General features: G+C 48.8%; 1 long non-coding RNA gene across 1 annotated transcript; it reads left to right on the plus strand.

Moving 5' to 3' along the window:
* Positions 1-1043: 1043 nt before the first annotated feature.
* Positions 1044-3996, plus strand: LOC118159881. Its single transcript, XR_004747273.1, has 3 exons — positions 1044-1182; positions 1789-1792; positions 3986-3996. It is a non-coding gene; the product is annotated as an uncharacterized LOC118159881 (long non-coding RNA).
* The last annotated feature ends 3671 nt before the right edge of the window (positions 3997-7667 follow it).

Below are 7667 nucleotides of genomic sequence, written 5' to 3' on the forward strand. Positions count from 1 at the left end.
CAATTTTTCTCATGCACTTTGTTAGTAAGCCCATACAAAACAAGGAATCACTCCTGCATATCCGTCAATATGGGGGTTTAAAAAGGTATTGAGGCCTAAATAAATTTGCTCCAGGGCTCAAGCCCGAACCACTGAAGAAGTGACTCTCTCCTTTCTGCCACTTTGATAAGCAGTCAGCCCCCTCCCCCCCAATACTTGGGAAACTGACCAAACACCACAGCGAATATACAAAAACTTCTAAACTGTTACTTAGATAATGCTTCTGCCTTTCTTCCTGTCACTCAAAACATTTAACAGAAATAAGATCACAAGATTCACTGCCGGGCATATATATTGGGCACCACCATGAACACTAGGATAAAACAACACTTCTTTTTGGTCTGTCATGCACTTCGTTCATCTCCGGCTGCTCCCTCATGGAGAATACGCAACCGCGGATTGGAATTCCACACTCACTTCGCAGTGATGCTGCGTCTCACTCACAGCACAATCACACAATCACACAGAGGCCCCTAGCACATCTCATTCACACCACAAGTGTATATAATTTAGAATGATAACCAACCAAACAAGTATTGTCTCTGACTGTGTTCTTTGTGGAGTGACCCACTCCACTTTGTTTCAAACACATACACTTACACAAATACTTTCAACACAAAATACCTGGACGTTTATGAATAAGACATACAATTATTAACACTCCAGTTAGTATCCCTCCAGCAGCTGCAAACATTACCCAGGTAACCTTGTCAAAATTGTGAGAGGCTCGCTTACCCTTCTCCTGCTTCTTATACAGTCATTAGCAGGTCCGTCCTGGCTCCCAAAAATGGGATGCGGCGGTAACCTCGGATTTGTTCCATCTACTCCCAAGATTGCTAGTGGCCACTCTATCGGTTACCAAATCCCCTTTGACTGCTCTATCGGTCAGCCTGTAGGGTACCCTCCTCCCTTACGGGGACTATGCTGCATGCCAGACGTCTCTGCGCGATTTACCAGCTGCCCCGGCCACGCGTACGACTTACAGGCCCTTCCTGTATTGTAAAACATACCGTTTGTCCGCAGCTTCAGGAGGTCCTTGTCTGCTCCTGTGGTGAGTGGCTGAGAGTGGAGTCCCCTCCAAGAAAAATACTCGGGGTGCACCTAGGGGCGTCCGCTCCGCAGTCGATCCCGCAGCCGAGCAGAGTGTCTCCTGCCTGGCTCGCCAAATGAATTGCGAAAACTGACTCCACAATAAGATTGTAAAGTAGGTATGTTTATTCAGCACTGGGCAGCACGGGGGGTAGTCCCACCAAAGTCGTGCGCAACAACTCGCTCGCGTGCATTCTCTTTTATCCCCTAAAATATTACATACGCATTAAGTTTTGCAACACACCTATACATATTCATTTCCTAGCTCCGCCTAGCCCCGCTTTGTATGCTAATTTTCTTATCAGTCCTTCTGCACTTGCGTAGTATTCTCTGGTGGTCGTCCGGGTGGTCGTCAGGATGAAGTAAGACGTCTTCCTCAGAGTTGAACTTTTAACCTCGTCTCCCTGCGCATGCTCCCTGAGCCCTTGGTCACAATCTGTTTGGTCCGGTTCTTGGGGTCCGAGGGGCTCCTGTTATCTTGAGGCCTTGCATGTTTATCTTATCCTTTGTAAACAGTCCTCCTTATCTTTGAGCCCTTGCTCACAGTCCGAACAATAAGGTTACATTGATCTGGTTCTTGGAGCCCCAGGGGCTCATCAGGAGGCCTAGTCTCAGCATAGGCCCAGTACATCGCAAATGTAGCACATATTAAACAATGAGTGTTGTCTATATATTTATTCTTAATCAGTCACTCTCTAATTTCTAATCCCATGTTTCACCTACAATGGGCAGGGATGCCATCCACTAGAGCAGGTTGCCCAGGGCCTCGTCCAACCTGGTCTTAAACACCTCCAGGGATGGTGTACCAGGGATGGTCTTAAACACCTCCACAACCTCTCTGGGCAACCTGTTCCTCACCACCCTCTGAGTGAAGAATTTCTTCCTAACCTCTATTCTAAATCTCTCTTGTTTTAGTTTAAAGCCATTTTCCCTTGTCCTGTCATTGTCTGCCTGAGCAAAAAGTTGTTCTCCATCTTTTTGAAGAGGGTGAAAAATGAGCGGAGAGCTTGTGGGTGAGAATTAAGGGGCAGGCTGCTAAGGGTGACACTGTTGTGGAGGTCCCCTGCTGAGCGAGGAGGGTGTCCTGGTAACAGGGGACGCTTAAAAGGTGGAGATACTGAATGCCTTCTTTGCCTCCTGGACCCTGGAGAGAGGAAAAAGAGTCTGGGAAATGGAGAGCTCCCCCCTGGTGGACAAGGGAGTGGTTCGGGAGCATCTGAGTGGGATCAATGAACAAAAATCCATGGGCTCTGATGGGATGCATCCACGTGTGCTGAGGGAGTTAGCGGAGGTGATTGCTGAACCACACTCCATCATCTTTGAAAGGTCCTGGAGAACAGGAGAGGTGCCTGAAGACTGGATAGCCAATGTCACTCCAGTCTTCAAGAAGGGCAAGGAGGAGGATCCGGGAAACTACAGGCCTATGTCGTAAGGACCACACGGACACCAGGGTTCTTTTAGGATCAGTAACTGCTACTATATTATTGATGACGTAACTTCATCTCTCTCTTACTGAGGACCTAATTTAATCTCTCATACTGAGGGCATAACTACATTCCCCTGTTGCATCATCTCCATATTGAGGACCAGCTCCCTTCTTATACCATTCGCCCCACAGCAGTACTTTTCCACTCCCTATTCATTGGTCAACAACTTTGCCCAGCAACCAGCAAACACCTAGCAACTACCATGCCTTAAGGGCTGGAGAACAAGCAACCCTAGACAGCAAGGTGTCTCCTGAATCACCCTTCTTTGTTCCCTCTAAACTCTTTACATTCCTGATGGCCTCATCATTAAGAGTCTGATGTTATCACCAACCATGGGGCTTGTCGACCCCCATAGCCACACTCCCACACAGGCCAGTGAGTCTCACCTCTGTCCCTGGAAAGGTGTTGGAACAGCTTGTTCTGGATGCCATCTCCAAGCCATTGGAAGAGAAGAAGATTATGAGGAGTAGTCAGCATGGCTTCACCAAGGGGAAATCATGCTTGACCAACCTCGTTGCCTTCTAGGATGACATCACCAGCTGGGTAGATGGGGAAAGAGCAGTGGATGTCATCTACCTTGGCTTTAGCAAGGCTTTTGATACTGTCTCCCACGACGTCCTGCTAGCAAAGCTGAGAAAATGTGGGATAGACGAGTGGGCGATAAGGTGGGTTGAGAACTGGCTGACTGGCTGAGCTCAGAGGGTGGTGATAGGTGGTGCAGAGACCTGTAACTAGCCGTGTTCCCCAGGTGTCCGTGCTGGGTCCGTTCTTGTTCATCTTCATTGATACATGGAGAAAGTCTTGGGGTCTTTGTTATAAATTAGACCACACAATTTTCTGGTCTATTGAAATTATTTTATTAATCAAGTAAGCAGACACAAGCAAAACAGCGCTGGGCGGCTGGGGAGTCTCCGCTCCGCAACAGCACGCAACTTCCCTTTCCAGGGTTGCTGTTTTATAGCAGTCGAATTCCGGCTTGTCAGGACTTGTTGAACTGGCTGAGGCTGCGCAGTCTATTGTTGAGAGGGGGGTCGTTGTTCCTCTGCCGGTGATCACGCGTTGTGCTCGTGTTCAGGTGGGGGAAGTGAAGTGGCAAAAAGGATGTCTTGTGGTAAGGAACTTCACAGAGTCTGTTTTCACTCAAGGATGTTTACCCAACACCCCCTCCTGCTATCTGTTTGCTTAATCCTCCCCCTTATCAAGGCCATTAAATTGTGCACCCTTATCTCCTCAGCAGATCCTCCAAATTCCTCAAAGACAATGAACAAACCCCCACTAATTTATTACAGTCTTGGTGGACAATAGGTTGACCATGAGCAGTGTGCCCTGGTGGCCAAGAAGGCCAATGGGATCCTGGCGTGCATTAAAAGAAGTGTGGCCAACAGGTCAAGGGAGGTGATCCTCCCCCTCTACTCTGCCCTGGACAGGCCTCACCTGGAGTACTGTGTCCAGTTCTGGGCTCCCTGGTACAAAAAAAGACAGGGATCTCCTGGAAAGAGTCCAGCAGAGGGCAACCAAGATGATACAGGGCCTGGAGCATCTTCCCTTTGAGGAAAGACTGAGAGACCTGGGTCTGTTCAGCCTTGAGAAGACTGAGAGGGGATCTTATCAATGTTGACAAATATCTTCGGTGTGGGAGGCAGAGGGATTTGGCCAACCTCTTTTCAGTGGTCTGTGGGGATAGGACAAGGGGCAACGGTCAAAAAATGGAGCACAGGAAGTTCTGCACCAACATGTGAAAGAACTTCTTCACGGTGAGGGTGATGGAGCACTGGAACAGGCTGCCCAGGGAGGTTGTGGAGTCTCCTTCTCTGGAGGTATTCAAGGCCCATCTGGATGCCTACCTGGGCAACCTGCTTTAGGGAACCTCCTTTGGCAGGTGGGTTGGACCCAATGATCTCTTGAAGTCCCTTCCAACCCCTACAACTCTGTGATTCTGTGAGTTTTTATAAGTCCCCTTTCAGTACTGAAAAGCTGCAAAGACATCACCCCGGAGCCTTCTCTTCTGTAGGCTGAACAGCCACAGCTCTTTCAGTCTTTATTCCTAGGAGAGGTGCTCCAGCCCCTTCATCATCTTCATGGCCCTCCTCTGGACCTGCTCTAAGCGATCCACATCTTTCTTGTGATGGAGGCTCTAGACCTGGATGCAGTACTCCAAGCAGGGCGTCACAAGGGCAGAGTAGAGGGGGACAATCACCTCCCTCGAACTGCTGGCCACTCCTCTTTTGATGTAGCTCAGGATGCAGCTAGCCTTCTGCTCTCAACGAGTTCTTCTCCCAGTCTGTACTCAGGTCTGGGATTGCCCCGACCCAGGCGCAGCACCTTGCACTTGGACTTGTTGAACCTCATTAGGCTCACATGGGCCCACTTCTCCAGCTTGTCCAGGTCCCTTTGAATGGCATCCCTTCCTTCTGTTGTATCGACTGCACTATTCAGCATGGTGTCGCCTGCAAACTTGCTGAGGGTGCACTCAATCCCATTGTCTATATCACTGATAAAGATATTAAACAGTACCAGTCCCAGGACAGATCCCTGAGGGACACCACTCATCACCAGCTTCCACCTGGACATAGAACCATTGACCACCACTCTCTGGGTGTGGCCTTCAAACCAATTCCTTATCCACTCAATGGTCCACCCTTCAAATCCATCTCCAATTTGGAGACCAGGATGTTAGGTGGGACCATGTCAAAGGCCTTACAGAAGTCCAGGTAGATGACATCGGTCGGTCTTCCCTTATCAACTGATGCAGTCACTCTATCATAGAAGGCCACCAGATTGATCGGACACAATTTGCCCTTGGTGAAGCCATGCTGGCTTTCTCGGATCACCTCCTCATTTTTCAAGTGCCTCAGCATTGCTTCCTGGAGGATTTGTTCTATGATCTTGCCAGGCACAGAGGTTGAGGCTCACTGGTCTGTAGTTCCCCAGGTCCTCCTTTCTACCCTTTTTCAAAATTGGAGTAGTTTCCCTTCTTCCACTCACCAGAGACTCCTCCTGATATATCCATGAAATTGCAGTCTAGTGACAAAGATCTGTAATTAAATAGAGGTTTCAAACATGAAGAAAAGCATGCATGGCTGCACAAGCTGTATTTTAACTATGACTCTTCTAACAAGCAATGCTCAGAAACAATGTCATCACTCCTCTCTTAAGTATATGTACAGTTTGTAAATAACTAAGCATCTGATTTTGGTGCATAAATACACAATGTGAAAAATTTAAACATCTCTTTCAAAAAGTTCGGAGGGCATACTTGGAAATACAATACAGCTCAGAGGAAGCAGTCTAGGAGGTTTCTGGAGAGCGTGGAAGATAGCTTCCTGATGCAGCTGGTTAGTGAGCCTACCAGGGGAGGTGCCCCGCTTGACCTTCTGTTCACAAACAAAGAAGGACTGGTGGGAGATGTGGTGGTTGGAAGCTGTCTTGGGCAGAGTGCCCACGAAATGGTAGAGTTCTCTATTCTTGGCCAAGTCAGGAGGGGGATCAGTAAAACTGCAGTCTTGGACTTCCGGAGGGCAGACTTTGAGCTATTCAGGACACTGGTTGGCAGAGTCCCTTGGGAGGCAGTTCTGAAGGGCAGAGGAGTCCAGGAAGGCTGGGCACTCTTCAAGAAGGAAATCTTAAAGGCTCAGGAGCAGTCTGTCCCCACGTACCCAAAGATGAGCCGGCATGGAAAAAGACCAGCCTGGCTGAACAGAGAGCTGTGGCTAGAGCTTAGGAAAAAAAAAGAGGGTTTATGATCTTCGGAAAAGAAGGTGGGACACTCAGGAGGACTATAAGGATATTGTGAGGCTGTGCAGGGATAAAATTAGAAAGGCCAAAGCTCATCTGGAGCTCAATCTGGCTACTGCTGTTAAAGATAATGGAAAATGTTTTTATAAATACATTAACATGAAAAGGAGGACTAAGGAGAATCTCCATCCTCTACTGGATGCAGGGGGAAACTTAGTGACAAGAGATGAGGAAAAGGCTGAGGCGTTCTTTACCTCAGTCTTTAGCAGCAAGACCAGTAGTTCTCTGGATAACAATTACCCTGAGCTGGTGGAAGGGGATGGGGAGCAGAATGCCGCCCTCATAATCCATGAGGAAATGGTTGGCGACCTGCTACAGCACTTAGGTGTACACAAGTCGATGGGGCCGGATGGGATCCACCCGAGTGTACTGAGAGAACTGGCAGAAGAGCTGGCCAAGCTGCTTTCCATCATTTATCAGTAGTCCTGGCTACCAGGGGAGGTCCCAGTTGACTAGCGGCTAGCAAACGTGATGCCCATCTACAAGGGCCCAAGGGTAGACCTGGGAAACTATAGGCCTGTTAGTTTGACTTCAGTGCCAGGGAAGCTCATGGAGCAAATTATCTTGAGTGTCATCATGCGGCACTTGCAGGGCAACCAGGCGATCAGGCCCAGTCAGCATGGGTTTATGAAAGGCAGCTCCTGCTTGACAAACCTGATCTCCTTCTATGACAAAGTGATGCACTTAGTGGATGAGGGAAAGGCTGTGGATGTGGTCTACCTTGATTTTAGTAAGGCCTTTGACACTGTTTCCCACAGCAGTCTTCTGAAGTAACTGGCTGCTCATGGTTTGGACTGAAGTACGCTTCAATGGGTTTAAAACTGGCTGGGTAGCCTGGCCCAAAGAGTAATGGTTAATGAAGTTAAATCCAGTTTGAGTCCGGTCACTAGTGGAGTCCCCCAGGGCTCAGTACTAGGGCCAGTTCTCTTTAACATCTTCATCGATGATCTGGATGAGGGGATCGAGTGCACCCTCAGTAAGTTTGCAGATGACACCAAGTTAGGTGCATGTGTTGATCTGCTCAAGGATAGGAAGGCTCTGCAGGAGGATCTGGAGTGGCTGGACCAATGGGCCGAGGCTAACGGTACGAAGTTCATCAAGGCCAAGTGCCGGGTTCTGTACCTGGGGCACAACAACCCCAAGCAGCGCTACAGGCTGGGAGATGAGTGGCTAGAAAGCTGCCTGGCAGAGAAGGACCTGGGAGTATTACTTGATAGTCGGCTGAATTGAAGCCAGCAGTGTGCTCAGGTGGCCAAG

The sequence above is a fragment of the Oxyura jamaicensis genome, unplaced genomic scaffold (assembly GCF_011077185.1).
Source record: "Oxyura jamaicensis isolate SHBP4307 breed ruddy duck unplaced genomic scaffold, BPBGC_Ojam_1.0 oxyUn_random_OJ72543, whole genome shotgun sequence".
NCBI classification, from domain to species: domain Eukaryota; kingdom Metazoa; phylum Chordata; class Aves; order Anseriformes; family Anatidae; genus Oxyura; species Oxyura jamaicensis.